Here is a 16,997-nt window from a genome sequence, read left to right on the forward strand (position 1 = left end):
AGCCGGGTGAGGTGGGATGGCAGAGCAGGGAGTGAGAGCCGGGTGAGGGAGGTGGAGGGCAGAGCAGGAACTGAGAGCCGGGTGAGGTGGGATGGCAGAGCAGGGAGTGAGAGCTGGGTGAGGGAGGTGGAGGGCAGCAGGGAGTGAGAGCCCGGGTGAGGGAGGTGGAGGGCAGAGCAGGGAGTGAGAGCCCGGGTGAGGGAGGTGGAGGGCAGAGCAGGGAGTGAGAGCCCGGGTGAGGGAGGTGTAGGGCCGAGCAGGGAGTGAGAGCCGGGTGAGGGAGGTGGAGGGCAGCAGGGAGTGAGAGCCCGGGTGAGGGAGGTGGAGGGCAGAGCAGGGAGTGAGAGCCCGGGTGAGGGAGGTGGAGGGCAGAGCAGGGAGTGAGAGCCGGGTGAGGGAGGTGGAGGGCAGAGCAGGGAGTGAGAGTCTGGGTGAGGGAGGTGGAGGGCAGCAGGGAGTGAGAGCCCGGGTGAGGGAGGTGAGAGGGCAGCAGGGAGTGAGAGCCAGGTGAGGTGGGAGGGCAGAGCAGGAAGTGAGAGCTGGGTGTGGGAGGTTGGAGGGCAGAGCAGGGAGTGAGAGCCCGGGTGAGGGAGGTGGGAGGGCAGAGCAGGGAGTGAGAGCCCGGGTGAGGGAGGTGGGAGGGCAGAGCAGGGAGTGAGAGCCCGGGTGAGGGAGGTGGGAGGGCAGAGCAGGGAGTGAGAGCCCGGGTGAGGGAGGTGGGAGGGCAGCAGGGAGTGAGAGCCCGGGTGAGGGAGGTGGAGGGCAGCAGGGAGTGAGAGCCGGGTGAGGTGACAGAGGGCAGCAGGGAGTTAGAGCCGGGTGAGGTGGGAGGGCAGCAGGGAATGAGAGCCGGGTGAGGTGACAGAGGGCAGCAGGGAGTGAGAGCCCGGTGAGGTGATGGAGGGCAGCAGGGAGTGAGAGCTGGGTGAGGTGAGACAGATAGAGATAGAGACAGATAAAGACATATAGAGACAGATAGAGGCAGAGACAGATAGAGACAGGGACAGGCGGAGCTAGATAGGGTCAGAGACAGGGACAGCCAGAGACAGATAGAGGCAGAGACAGACAGCGATAGAGACAGACAGCGATAGAGACAGACAGCGATAGAGACAGCGATAGAGACAGACAGAGAGAGAGACAGACAGAGAGAGAGACAGACAGAGAGAGACAGAGGGAGAGAGGGAGACAGACATAGGAAGGGATGGAGACAGACAGAGAGACAGACAGAGGGAGGGAGACAGACAGAGGGAGACAGACAGACAGAGGGAGGGATGGAGACAGACAGAGGGAGACAGACAGAGGGAGGGAGGCAGAGGGAGACAGACAGAGGGAGACAGAGGGAGAGAGGGAGACAGACAGAGGGAGGGAGACAGACAGAGGGAGGGAGACAGACAGACAGAGGGTGGGAGACAGAAAGACAGAGGGAGATGGAGGGAGGGAGACAGACAGACAGACAGAGGGAAGGAGGGAGGGAGACAGAGGAAGGGAGGGAGGGAGACAGAGGAAGGGAGGGAGGGAGACAGAGGGAGGGAGTGAGGGAGACAGAGGGAGGAAGACAGAGGGAGGGAGGGAGACAGAGGGAGGGAGGGAGACAGAGGGAGGGAGTGAGACAGAGGGAGGGAGTGAGGGAGACAGAGGGAGGAAGACAGAGGGAGGGAGGGAGAGAGGGAGGCAGAGGGATTGTGGGAGACAGACAGAGGGAGATAGACAGAGGGAGGGAGACAGAGGGACAGAGGGAGGGAGACAGAGGGAGATAGAGACAGACAGTCAGACAGACAGACAGAGGGAGGGAGGGAGACAGACAGAGGAAGGGAGACAGACAGACAGAGGGAGGGAGACAGAAAGACAGAGGGAGACAGACAGAGGAAGGGAGACAGACAGAGGGAGGGAGGGAGACAGACAGAGGGAGGAAGGGAGACAGATGGAGGGAGGGAGGGAGACAGAGGGAGGGAGGGAGACAGACAGAGGGAGGGAGACAGAGGGGGAGAGGGAGGGAGACAGACAGAGGGAGACTGAGACAGACAGACAGACAGACAGAGACAGACAGACAGACAGAGGGAGGGAGACAGACAGAGGGAGGGAGGGAGACAGAAAGACAGAGGGAGACAGACAGAGGGAGGGAGACAGACGGAGGGAGGGAGACAGACAGAGGGAGGGAGACAGACAGAGGGAGGGAGGGAGACAGACAGAGGGAGGGAGACAGATGGAGGGACGGAGGGAGGGAGGGAGACAGAGGGAGGGATGGAGACAAACAGAGGGAAGGAGGGAGACAGACAGAGGGCAGACGGAGGGAGGGAGACAGAGGGAGATGGACAGTGGGACACAGATAGAGGGAGACAGATGGACGGAGACGGAGAGAGGGAAGGAAAGAGAGGGAGGGAGACAGAGAGAGAAAGAGAGGTAAGACAGAGAGATACAGAGGCAGAGAGACAGAGGGAAACAGAGAGAGGGAAGGAGGGAGCGAGAGAGAGATAGAAGGAGGGAGACAGAGGGAGGGAGAGTTATGGAGAGAGAGAGAGAGAGTAAGAGAGATGTGTGTGTATGCTGGTCTGTTGGCTCAGTGGATGAAGGCGTCAGCTGCAGGGGCCTGTGTTCAACTTCATGGTCACAGTTGTTTTCTTTCTAGCCCCTTCCCCCTCCCCCACTGACCCCGCCTCCACCGGTGCGGCCCTCGGCCACAAACCACACTATAAATTTGGCCCCCGAGAGAAAGTTTGTGAGTACCCATGCTCTAGGTCATGGCCCACCAGTGAATCTGTTGCTAAAGTTATTTCTTTAGGGGTCTTATCTCGTCTAGGCTTCATTTTAAAGAACTTATGAAGTTTGAGCTTCCTTATGAACTTAAATAAGTCAATACGAGTCTGTGTATACTCTATGTTTTTCTGAGGACAAAAGGAAAATCCCAGCTTCAGGACTTGATCTTCAACTGGGGTTAATGAACGCGGGGTCAAATTAATAATAGTGAGGTTCTCACCTTGGTTCTGTTCGTCACTGTTCATCTGCGTTTGTGAAGCTTCTTCTTGCTCTGGGTTACCGGTGGAGATTGTCTGCCTTTTTCGCCAGTGACCGCCCCTCCTCGTTGGCCTGCGCTTCTTTGGTCTGGTGGTTTGCCCCTCATTTTCTGGAAAGACTGCCGCATGACTCGAAACTCGTCTTGAAAAGGAAAGCTTTTGGTCAGGTTTTTGCGGCCATCCACATTCTCTTCCTCCGATAGTTCCGGAGTGGTTACTTCGGACTCTGATGTCTCGGTTTGAATCGCTGTATGTTGTTTAGCCTTTTCCCGCAGCGCTTTTCGTGGGGCATCATATCTTTTGGCGAAGGTGATTATCCTTTCAAGCGTTTCATCATTTCTTCCCTTAGTTCCTGTTGTTTTACTTTGTCTTCATCTTTAGCGATTTCCGTCTCCAGATCGTCAATATTCTTTTTCGTACGTTCATGGTCGCTCCACGCAAATTTGATCAAAATTAGTAGCATCCCCTTGCATGAGTGGGCTATGAATTCCGCCCATTCCTCCAGCAACTTGGGGTCAGGATTCTCGTAGGCTGGGATGGTATATATGCAGAGGCCTCTTGGTACTCTATTGACCTCCACATAGTTTTGTAGGGAGGTGCCCTCCCACCATTTACGAATCTCTTGTTCGTTCAGTCTCTCCAGCGCTGAGAATTGAGTTGCTAGCGTGGTTGCTATACGATCGTTCTTTTGTGTGTCGGGCACACTCGTAGTTGGTCTTTTTTTAAAGACTTCCAGCGCCGCCTCACAACGCTCCGAGTTACTACACATGGTAACTCCGTAGTTCTCCCAATGAGTTCGCTGGAAATTTGGATTCCCAAACTTCGGCTCCTTTCGTCCCACCGTTCCGCTGATTACGTTTCAATCATTGTTACGGTTCTCCGGGCAGCGGTGCGTGAAGTCATAAATTCAAGCTCCCTCGTTTTTGCATCTTACTTCACGCACTCAAGGGACGGGTCCCTTGAGTGCGTGAAGTAAGGTGCAAAAACGAGGGAGCTTGAATATATATATATATATATATATTTATATATATATATATATATATATATCAAGTTTCACCTCCTTGGAATTGCTGGGACACAAACGTGGCGGTGCACCACAGGGTCCAAGGTTACCCTGTTATCCATAAAGTCCCACCATGCCAAAACATCACGCGTGCACTCCTTTCAAAATAGGCACCGTCACTCCAGATCTGCTTCAAATCGATTTATTGTCAAGGGGATTGAATGTATCTATTTAAATGATATTTACATTAATGAAAAATATGTTTGGCAGCTTGAGAAAGTGTACATAAATGATTACAGGCTTTTTGGGAAAAAATCAACACAGCGATGTTCTGTTTAACACTCCAAGATGGCCGACAGCTCCCTAAGACAATAGTCCACTTTCTATATTCACATTTCACGTTGCACGTAATCTGTATTGTTTGTTTATATTCGGATTCATATGTTGACAAAGTTACTCGTGAGCAAGGCGGTTCACGCCGAAACGAGAAGGGTATTATTGGCTGATGATGAATAAATTGTTTTGAAGCAGATCTGGAGTGACGGTATCTACTTTGAAAGGAGTGCACGTGTGCTGTTTTGGCATGATGAGACTATATATATATATATATATATATATATATATATATATATATATATATATATGCGCTCCAATTCTCTATATTTCCAAAAGAATTACCGCACTCACAGGGGGGGGTCTTTGCAAACTTCCTTTATTGTTAGCCTCTGAACAAAGGCGTTTAGCGTCAAGCCTTCTTCGGTGTTCATAACACCTAGAAGACGGCATGTTAATAAAGATTTGTTGACATGTGTAGAACTCAAAAAGGGACACATACCCCTTAGCAGAAAAATGAGCGCCATGTTGGAATTCATTAAATGCATATTCACAAAGCACACCAGCAGTTGATATTGCATAAATCATAGTGCTACATGTGACCTGATACACAATTACCAAGGGGTAAAAAGAGACTGAATCTTGAATATTACTTACAGCTCAAAGACACCAGCCAGTTGCACTCTGGAACGGGTGCACGTCAAGTGGGGGTGTTCTCGCTTTAACATTTCGCTCCCAACTCCATTGGGTAATCGTACCTGTAACAGATGACAGCATTCGAAGGAGGGGAGAGGTCAGATTTTATTCACGAAGTTCGTGAATAAAATCTTCTGAACTCTACCCCGCGAGTGCTGTTATCTGTTACGGGTACGATTACCCGATAGAGTTAGGAGCGGAATATATATATATAAATATATATATATATATATATATTTATGGCGGCAGCGCTGGCTTTGAAGGAATAAATCACTGTTCACCAGCACTTCATGGGTCGGCTCTTTGTTGCTTTTATTGGACTTCCTGGGTTCGGTGTGACAAGCTACGCCATATATATATATATATATATATATATATATCAAGCACTCCGTTCCAATGCTCGCTGCTGCCAAGAACGAATGCAGACCCAAGAAAAATGTGCTTCAAGCTGTTTATTTAGCCCGCACCACCGCCACAACGCGTTTCACCCTGATCCCAGGGCTTGATCACATGACAGGTTCGGGACATTTTTTAACCACTTACATTCACTCTTGTAGTTACGTCTACACATTCTTCTAGTGAGGTATGGACATGGAAAAAATGTATACATTTCGAACCTTCAGTCTGTTTTCTCATTTTGTTACCACTTCACTGTCAAGGTTGCTTCCAATAATATGTACTGGTTTAAAGTTCTCATAGTGTTTGCAGCATTTTAAATAAATATATAAATACATATTAATACATATATAAATATATAAATAATTGCTATAATGATCTAAAACCACTTACTTTGCAAAAACCTGAATTTTAGTTTTTCAAATAAGTACCATTAAGAGCAACCACAATATTCCAATAGCATGTAAATAAATATACATTGCTTTAAAACATTTTTTCTTTGAAGTGTAACTAGACTGCAGCTGAGCTACCCTCTGAAATTCACAGGTTAATCCTTGGCTAGATTTGTAAAATTAATATCACCCGAGCGGGCTTAATGTCCATCTCCTCCTAAGTGTCACGTAAAGTGCTTAGTGCAAATGTGCAAAATTGTGCTTTAAATCCAAGGTTCTACTATCGTAAAAACCTATATGAAAAAATCATCAAAAAACCATTTAAGAATGGAAAGTGCAAATAGGTGTTTTTTATGTGTTAAAAAAGTACAAAATTAAATTAAAGACATAACATTTTAAATATTGTAAAAAATGTTTGTATATGTTAAATTGCGCACTGGAATGGTCGTTGGTCCATGATCCCAATCCACAGAGGGATCATGTAGAGTGATGGGGCATGGCACTGGGGGTTCCTATAAATGGGTATAGAAATCCTCACTGGCGTTCATACCTTTCGGGGTCTTACTGTCCATGTTTAGGATGTAGCATGTTTCCATTCTCCTGAGCTTAGCCTCTCTATTGCCCCCCCTTCGGTCGATGGGGAGTGAGTCTACCACCCAATAGTTGAAATCCTCCAGCTTACTGCCATGGCATTCCGAAAAATGCCGTGCCACCGGTTACGTCATATCACAATTAGTGATCGCCCTCATGTGCTGGAGTACTCGCTTGTGGACCTGCAACTTGGTACTTCCCACGTACCGCAGGGCACAGGAGCACTCCAGCACATAGATAGCGAACTCTGTTTTACAATTAAGGTGTTGTGATATGATGATTGGCTTGGTGCAAAAGGGGCTAGTATAGGACAGGGGATTCACTCCAAACTTGCAGGCTTTGCATGAAGTTCAGCTATAGAAACCTTTCTTAGCCGTGAGCCAGGAGCCAGAAGATATCACCTCTGGACTGCTGCTCACCAGCATGTTGCTCATGGATTGTGATTTCCTGAAAGTAATAGTTGGGTCTTTTGGGAAGTTGGTCACCTATTACTATGTCAGAGGCTACCAGTGACCAGTTCTTGCTGACAATCTGCCTAAGTTCTTTGTGTTGTTGATTAAAAGTCAAAATAAGGCGAGTTTCTTGATCTGATCATTACTCTGTCGTTTGTTTGTCTGTAGTTTTCACTGTCAACGCTGCCCTCTGACTTATAGCACCTGTTCTGGTTATCGCCTTGTCCAAAATTCTCTCTGTGTACCCTCTGGCGAGAAATCTATCCCTGCACTCATTGCGGGATAGTATAAACTCTGATTCTGTGCTGCTGATTCTGCGAATGCGTAGCATTTCGCCAAAGGGAATGCTGTTTATTAGATGTTGTGGGTAATGGCTGGTGCATGGAGAATGGAGTTCCCTGCTGTCTCCTTTCTGTGTAGCCACGTTTGTATTTGCTTGTCCTCAATAAACACCTCCACATCCAAAAATACAACAGAACTTCTACTCGTTTGAGATTTAAATTCAAGATTCAAGTTATTTACATTGATCTCTTCAATTAATCTATTCGCAGTACTCTCATCTCCTCCCCAGATAAAAAACAGATCATCGATAAATATAAATATATATATATATATTTTTTAAAACTCCTGACAATCACTCCTTCACGGAATCAGGCACGGACCACAGAGGGCTGGTTTTCAAACGTGCTTTATTGCGGTTTAATCCTATGTATATAAGCTACTGGTGGTTGACAGTAGGTAGTTATAGTTAGGATGTAGTTTCCATAGGAAGAGCTTTTTTTTCATTTTACAATTACTTTGGCATTGTTTGCGAATCGTCGCAAAATTTTCAAAACTAGTTTGATGCTCACTTTAGCTTCTGCTGTTAAAATTTCAGGGTGATCCGTCAAGCGGGCCGAGAAAAGTGGGGAGTCCCAAAACGCATTTTACATGTTAATTTTGATAGGAAACGTTAGACATGGCTACAACCCGAACTGCTGAACGCAATTATACCAAATTTGGCAGAAAGGTAGTTCTTGGTGCAGAAAGCACTCTTTTTGTTAAGTGGTGTAAATCCATTCACAAGTTGCTGAGAAATTGAAAGATTTCTCATATATACAATTTAGGCCGTGGTCAATCCGCGACTTCTCCCAATCTCATGCTTGAAATCTGATTGGCAGGCAACACTTCAAACAAGTAAGTGTTAAGAGCCATCTTGTGGCTTGGTTGACACGAGTCACAAAAAAAAAAGATTTTTTTGAAAAAGGGGGCAGGGTAGAAACACCCTGGTCCCTTAGGCTCCACTCAGGGCCAAAAAAAGCATTTTTTCTTCAAACAATTTGGTGATATTCACATTAGATTTGCGACTTCCACTGAAAATGAAAAAAAATAAAACAAAGCACAGTCTCCCGTGATTTGTTTATTTAGCCCCCCCACCCCCAAGTGGGCAAGGTCCTGGGGACATTTGAAAATATAGGAGGGGGCAAATGGGGCCCCCCTCCTCAGACTGTTCGAAACCCCATGGATCGCCAACTCCCCCGGGCAGGCATATAATTATATGCGGGGAGCTTCGCAGCTCGACGCTGCCCTGGAGTTTGCCACCTCCCCGGGGGCTTCAATCATAAATAATGCAGGAGGGGGCAGGGCACATATATTCTTCATTACAAAAAAGAGTGGGGGAGAGGCCTTCCGGCCTCCCTCACTGCCCCAGGGACCATCACCTTCCTGGGGTACAAACACAAACATGAATGGGGTCCCCTGGGGCCCACCACCTCCTTAAGGGGCTTACTTAACAAGGGAGGGGGCCATGTGGCCACCCCTCTATTGGAGCCTTACATGGCCCTAAGGACCACCACCGTGCAGGGCCGGCTCCTGGAATGTCACAGGGTGCTCACCACTGGGACATTGCAGTTTGCTATGGCATGGCGGAAGCACCGCTCCCGTCATGCCATAGCAAACTTAGCTCTGCTTTCAGCAAGTGAGAACAAAAATGCTCTCACTTGCTAAAAGCAGAGAAGTGTCTGTTTTCCTGCCCGCTGTGAAGCGAGCAGAAAAAGAGACACTTTGCTTTGGGACCCTGGGAGATGCATGTCAGCAGCTCCCTGGATCCCAAAGCAATGGAAGCTCTCACAGGAGGCGGGGAGCCAGCAGGGACCATGGGGGCAATCAGGCTCCCCGTGGTCTCCAACAAAGTGGCCTGGCCCCGGGGGATGGCGTCCTCGAAGTTGGCCCTGGGAGGGTGGACGCCCAGGTTTACCCCCCTATTAAAAAAAATTAATGTATTAAGGCCTTTCCCTGGGGGATTGGGTCCCGGGCCGAAATCGGCCTGGGAGGAGGACTGCAATGGGCATCTTTTGTTTTTTTTACAATTTTTTTTAATTTTTTTAAATGGCCAGGTTGCAGGGAGGGGTTCCCCGAGGCCAAAAATGGCCCAGGGAAAGGGGACCACTAGGCCTCCCCTTCTCAAAAATTAGAAGAAAACTCGCCGAAGGCCCGCCCCCTTTCTCCTCCACTCTGCAAATGTGCCTTCTGACATGCTGCTGTTTGGCGGATCAAGTCCCCTTTGCTGGTGAGAGTTCTTAGGGGCCTTACATCCGATAAGCCATACACAGTGGGATTGCCGAGAGGTGGTCACGCTCACTTTCTCAACCACTCTGCAAACATTCCGCTCAGCGCTCTGCTGGTTGGGGATGAGGTCCCCTTGCCTCCTGAGGGCCTCAGGACTAAGGTGGACTTCTTCCCCCAACCAGGAGTGCACTAGGAGGCACCTTTGCAGAGTGGTAGAGAAAGGGGGCGTGGCCTCCGACCACCTCTGAGCAATCCAGCTGTGTGGGTCTCAATGGAGGTAACAGGAGGGCTAGTTTGTCTCGAAGGACTCTCAAGAGCCAAGGGGACTTCACCCACCAACTAGTAGAGCACCAGGAGGCGGTTTTGCAGAGTGTGGAAAAAGGGGGCTTGGCCAACTGAAAACCTCTCAGCAAACCCATTTTGTGGGACTTGCTGGGGGTAACAGGAGGGGTAGTTGGCCCCCAAGAACCCCCTACTTGTAATACAACAGGAGGCATGTTTGCAGAGTGGTGGAGAAAGGGGGCATGGCCTCCTACTAGGTCTCAGCAATTCTGCTGTGTGGGACTTATTCAAAGTAACAGGAGGGGTAGTTGGCCTCCAGGACATCCTTGGGCCCAACTACCCCTCCTGTTATCTCCACTACATCACACACAGTGGGATTGCTAAGAGGTCTTCAAAGGCCACGCCTCATTTCTCCACCACTCTGCAAACAGGGCTTGTGGTGCACTACTGGCTGGGGCATGAAGTCCAAATTATTACCAAAGACATTGGGGTCGAAGAAGCCCTCCAGGTACCTCCTGTAAGTCCTACACAACGGGATTCCAGAGAGCTGGTCGGAGTCCCAGCCCCCTTACTCCACTACTCTGCAAACGCAGCTACTAGTTATAAAATCATATAAATCCACTGAAAAAAACAAAGGTTACAGGGACATTATAGTTAGCAAATACACTTTACAAAAACGTAGAAATTCACTGAAAAACCAAAGGCTACAGTGACGTTGTAGTTAGGGTCAGATTTCACTTGTACAAACCCAGAAATGTTCAGCCGATATAGTCACCCATACAGCCACTACACACCCACTTACCCACTGGGAAACACTTACACTGTCACTCACCCACCCATACAGCCACTAACACCCCCACTCATCTCACATCTCATAGAGTTTTTCACACAAATACTTATACACCCACTCACACAGGGCCTGGACCAGGGGGGGATTGGTTGGGGGGTTAGTGGTGGGTGAACAGCTCCTGGACCCGGGGCTCAAAGCCTGGAGGAAACCGAGCCACAAAGAAACTCTTGTGTCCCAGGTGTGCACTACCGGGGTCCTGCAGGCCTAGCTCACAAAAACATTGTTTCTTCTTGGCCACACATTCAATGTAGGGGGTGTCCTTGGAAACAGTGTTTATTCTTAGTGCCTTCACCTGGGGGAGCAGGGCCCCTACTCTTAACCCCTACCGCGCTACCGCGTTTTCCCGCTGTACGCTGGAATTTTAAAAATGGCTTGATCGTGACAAAGCCAGCTCGTCATCCGCGCAGCGCAGGTAACGTTGATAACGAGCTGGCTTTGTCATCAGCACCGAAGGGGTTAAACAAGAGGGTTAAACGTCTTAACAGCAGCCCCATGTGTGTGTCTTTATGTTTAAATTGAGGAATGGGGGGGACAAACGATCTGTCACTTTACTTGACTCCTGGGGCATTTTCATCTTCTCCCTGTCAATCTTTGAGCGGGGGGGGTCCTCTGCTGCCCTAGTTTAAATTCGCCGGAGGGGGATGGGACGTTTCCCAGCACATCCCCCAACAGCCTGGGTGGGGCCACCTCAGACCCTGCCTGAAATGTGCATACTGTGACTGTGTTATCATGATGATGGTGCATGAATGATAATGTAGTGTGTGGCTGCATACAGGTGTACACTGATTGCCTGCATTTGTTTAATTACCTATGGGGGCATATGTAGTGAGTGCATAGAACCCACTATTATGGGTCTACTTATATTGTAGCCGCCAGCAGGTCTTCCACTGTCTTGTTCTTGTGTATGCACCTGTTGTGGACACATGTAGTGTTAGGCTGATTGTCTGTACGCATGTCGACTTGTATGATTTTTTTGTTTTTGTCAGTGGTGCCTGGTTAGTGACTGCCCGCACATGTATGCCACTGTCATCTGCGTTGTAGTGTTCTTGTATGTATGTTATGGGATGGGTGCATGCAAGTGTGACAGTTTGTTTGTTTCTGTGCTGCTGTGTGCATGTGCATTGCCTGTATGCATTATTCCTCTTTGTTCTTTATGTATAGATCAGTATGAATGAATGTGCGTGTGAGAGGCATCCTATCTACACGTGTATGTACAGTGCAAACACCAGCACGTACGCGTTGAATGCGTAGTGGTAGGTGCATGTGTGGGAATGTGTGAGAGAGAAACTAACATTGAAAATGTTTGCACGAGTCTAAACTTGAATGCAGACTAGATGAACTGAAAGAGTTCAATGCACTTAAGGCAATGTGAATGGGAAACGTAGCATGGGTGCCTTATAGTGATAGTCATATCCTTCGGCACTGGTGCAATGGAGCGCTGTGCCCCATCGCCCACTGAGATTGTTAGTATGTTATGATATTCATATCCTTCTACTCAGGTGCCCCTACTCCACTGATGCATTTTTTTTTTTAAGATGATGCTCTGCCACCTCTCTTTATCAGGTTTGAGTGGTCCTCCGGGCTCCGAAGAGGTCACTTTAAAGGTGACATCTGCAGTGTTTATTGGTCCGATGTCTGTTCCAGGAGTCAAACGCTCCTCTTTCAATTAAAAACTTGTACCCAGGAGCTTCTATAGAAGGTGTGACTAGCTGACTGTCATCTCAATGGAAAACAAAAGAAATCTGACACTCAACCCTGACCAGAGGTGCTTTAAATGGGCAGGTACTGCCTGGTACTGAGTGCCTGCACTTCTTTCATTTAAAAGGGACAGTACCCGCACTTCTCAGCAATGGTACAATAATTTCAATGGGAAGGTTGTCAGGAGAGTGAGTACCTGCACTTCTGTATTTCCATTTAAAGCACTCCCGATAGAAGGAGCAACCTGGCAGCGTCAGAAAGGTGGCTCTACCGTCTGAAGAATGAACACCATGGAGGGAGCTGGCGACCATGAAAAGAAAGGAGCAAATGTTGTGAAGGATTAGCCGTAGGGCGAACCAAAGTCTACATGAGTTTCAAGACATGCTCTGCTGCCGTTCTAGCTGCGCGACACGCCCTTGAGGCCCAAGTGAGCTATGTACTACTCTACCCTCTGTGAACAGAGTTGTGTGCCACTTTACTCTCTGCAGACAGTGCTGTGTCCCGCTTTACTCTCCGAGGAAAGAGCTGTGCCCCACGCCACTCTCTGCGGACAGGTCACCAGGACTGCAGCACACTGCAGAACTAATGTTATGTTAATGTTATAGTGGCTTGTATAGCGCTCGGCTGCCCCAGCCAAGGGGGATATGTAGGTAATTCACATTTTGCGATTCTCAAATAGCAATTTTTAAGGAATCGCTATTTGAGACTTGCAAAATGGAATGTAGGTAAAAAAATCGCAATATTTTTGCGAATCTCTAAAATTCCTTAATTGCGATTAGCAAATCGCAATTAAGGAATGGGTGTCCCATTCTTTCTTATGGGCCAGGAGGCCCATAGGAATGAAAGGGGGTACATTATCAAATTTGAGAATCGCAATTCCAAGGGTGCCAGGGTGTCCAAAGGACACCTGTTGCACCCCTGGAATGTGCCTGTAAGTACATGTGGCGCACATTCATGCCCTAAGGGCATGTCTGTGCGCCACATGGCACTTTGAATAAAAAAAAAAATGCATTTTGACAGGAAATCGCAAAATACCATCTACTTGAAGTAGGTGGTATTTTGCGATTCCTTAAGCCAAAATCGCAATTTTAAAAGCACCCCTACATAGCATTTAAGGAATCGCAAAATTACGATTCCTTAAATGCTTGAGCAAAATAAGGAATCGCAATTTTTGCGATTCCTTATTTTGCTAAGTGCCACCTACATACCAAAAGGCCGTTTGCGATTCGCAAATGCTGGAATTCTGCAAATTCTGGCGTTTGCGAATCGCAAGCGCCTTCCTACATATGCCCCTATATGCTTTTGCCCCATATAGCATGTGTCCATCTATATACCGTAGGTTTCCCTTGTTAATCATCACAACCTGAATGCACAGGTTGTTGTCCATGCTTAATATGAGCCAGTGGCTGCAAGCAATGCACATTATGCCATTTTTGTTGGGAAGGAACTTATTTGTCCCCATTATACTCTGCCTCACATAAAAAAAGTGAAAGGACCACACGGGAGGGAAAGAAAAAAGAAGAGAAAAAACACAGAAAACATGACAAAGGTAGAAAGCAGAAACCTGCTAGAGTGAGATAAAGAGGCAGAGAGAGTATGGTGATAGATTAAAGAGGCGTCAAGTGGACCCAAGATGACGCAGTGTTGGTCTGCAGCACCCCAATACTCAGTAACAGTGTTGGCTGCGATCTTCTCATCAAAACTTTAGGCTCTACCACTTTTACAAAGTAAGCACTGGTTTTTGTTATCAAAAGCCAGGTTAATATTGACTCTACTGCATTGTGATTTCCAAGTGATAATTGGCCCCCTCATTATTTTCCTTACAACGTGTACCCTGTTTATTGGCATGTTCTCACTACACAGGGAAGGGGCCCAAAAAAAACTTCAGTAAGGCTAGACCACCTTAAATACATTACCAACAAGACTTGCCAGTACTGAAAAACTCTTTACCACACTTAATTTGTTCTGAGCACCCATTTTAATATCAGTGATCAGTAAATATCATTTTTAAGACATAGTTTGAAAAATAATCAGATACAGACATAATGAGGACAAACATAAATACACAATTTTTACAACAAACTCTTGTTTTGGTACCCTCCTGACATTCATACAAAGAGACTATACAAAACAACATATAAGTATGTTTGACAATCAATTTTTTGAAACATATTATAGAGAATCAAAACCTTGACAGCTCTTCCTGTTGTGCCTAACAAGAAAACATATGTAAAGTATTCTTTCACCATTGGTAAACTTCCCAAGTAAATGGGCTAAACAACCATGTAAAGCTATGATCCTGTGATTAGGGACTCTATAATACTCACAAAAAGTAACCGGAAGGTTTGCCAACTATAGCATGGTTGAAAAAATGGGAGACAATTATTTTTGTAAAGACAAGAACCCTCACTCATCCAAAGGTGAAATGCTTCATCATTGGGTGCCCTCTTGCACAATACGACCACAAGGTACACAGTGTGGGCTACGACTCTCCCACAGGAGAGGAGCGTGAGGTGTTGTAATCATCCAATGTTGATATGAGTGAATTAAAACTATCTCATTAGAGGACAATGACATTTTAATGGTTGTCCCCAGCGGATAAAACTATCCTGATGAGATGGTTTAATTCACCAATTTAATTTAATTGTTGCACTTTGCCCCTCCCTCATATCAACATTGATGATTAAAACACCTCACACTCCTCTCCTGTGGGAGAGTCGTAGCCCACTCTGTGTACCTTGCGGTCACAGTGTGCAAGAGGGAACCCAATGATGAAGAATGTCACCTTGGAGTGAGTGAGGGTTCTAGTCTTTACAAAAATAATTGTCTCCCGTTTTTCAACCATGTTTTCAACCAGTATTAAGGTATAGTTGGCAAACCATCCGGTTACTTTTTATGAGTATTATAGTGTGGAGTGGTACCTTGGATGGTAATAATTCCTCCATTTTTGACCTTGTTGTGAGATTAAAATTATAGATAGAGTCTATTCCATAAATGTTTTCTATTCCCCCGCCCAACATGTCCTATTTTACTGCTTGCATGGTTGCGTTGTAGTCGCCGACGCGTTTCGAACCCGTATTGTACTTCATGGGTTCTCCTCACTGTTTCAATATCTAATTAGTCATTAAACATCCAGCTTCTCCTTTTCGCACTGTCTCTCGGTGGTGTGTCTTGTTTCCCTCCCCGCAGTTACAAGTTCAATTCCTTTGCTCATCTAACCTCCCGCGTGGATTCAGGTGGCATGACATCAGTCTATAGGTATTGAAAATAAATGTATAAATTCACAGGTATTCAAGCCGTTTCCCTAGTGGTGTCACACACTGACAAGTATTTGACTGTATCTTCTTTCTATTTTGGGTGAATACAAATCACCTTCCATTCCCTCTCCTTCCACTTCTCTCTTTCTTTCCATTAACTCTCTCTTTCTTTGTTTCTCTCGCTCTCTTCAGTTCTCTTTGCCCCTCTCTATCTACCACACACTTCTGTTAGCTTTATCTTCATGAAAGCCACAGCCACCTCTGGCATTCATACAACAATCCTTTTGATTATTTGAGAATAAGGGACAACCAGTGTGGAAGAGGAATTGCTGGGATTGCAACTGATTGTTCTAGAAATTATATGCTTTTGATGTGGGATTTAGCTAGTTCACTACATTCTCCTAACAGAAGCTGCTGGTTTCAGTGGCTTAATTCTGGTTAAAAAGTAGAATTCTGTAAGTCACAAAATGCATTGGAAGAGCCAAGCCGGAGCGGAGAGAAGGATCACACTTAGTTATACGCCCCAAAGAACAAGCTGATCCATCAACAGATAAAGTGTAAATGATGCAGTAAAGATTATGTAATTACAAGATATATGCGCTTTCAGATTAAAAATAGGTTATTTCTTGAATACCTGTGCTTCACTTTAGTTCATTGCATATACAGCAATGCCAACTGTTCATTTTATCAATGAAGTTTCCCATTTCCAGAGCCCTGACAGCATGTCCATGCTTGAACCAATAGATACAAATTTGTCATCTGCACTGTATTTATGCTGCCAATATTTTTGTATGTTGGAGAGTCTTATAGAGTGTTACACTATATGAAAGTGAACTCTGCCACTACAAAATTAATTTTGTTTAACCAGGCTAAACGTGAGGTATGGCAGGATACTATATTTACTTCACCGTAGGAATCAAAGGTTACAGGGACGTTATAGTTAGAAAATAAAATTTAAAAAAAGACCTTAGAAATGCACTGAAAATAACAAAGGTTACAGGGACGTTATAGATAGGTTCAAATGTTACATGCACAAAACCATACAAATTCAGCAGTTGAGCTAACTATAGCTTATGACCTCACATATTACATCACACATGACATGGCCAGTGACATCACTCATGACATCACTGATATCACTTTATATAATATTATAGTTAAGCACCAGTAGGACTATGGAATACTATCCCCCAGGCAAAACCATAACATTCTCTTTTACAATTAACATACGACTACAGCTTAAGCCGGTCCTACTCGGTACAACTGTGGAGTAGCTCCATTGACGGTCATTGCTAGAATTTTAGCACTGTAAATTCTTACAGGTACTCAGAGGAACAGATTCCCATATTATGATAAAAATAATAAAAAGCTGAGTTTAAGAAATAGGTAAGGCAACATTCTCAATATTATTTTTGCAGGAGCATTTCAACAAAAACCAAACCTTAAAATAAGCATAACTTTATAACTGCTGACACTTCACACTTTCACG

The sequence above is a fragment of the Lissotriton helveticus genome, chromosome 1_2 (assembly GCF_964261635.1).
Source record: "Lissotriton helveticus chromosome 1_2, aLisHel1.1, whole genome shotgun sequence".
Taxonomy (NCBI): Eukaryota; Metazoa; Chordata; class Amphibia; order Caudata; family Salamandridae; genus Lissotriton; species Lissotriton helveticus.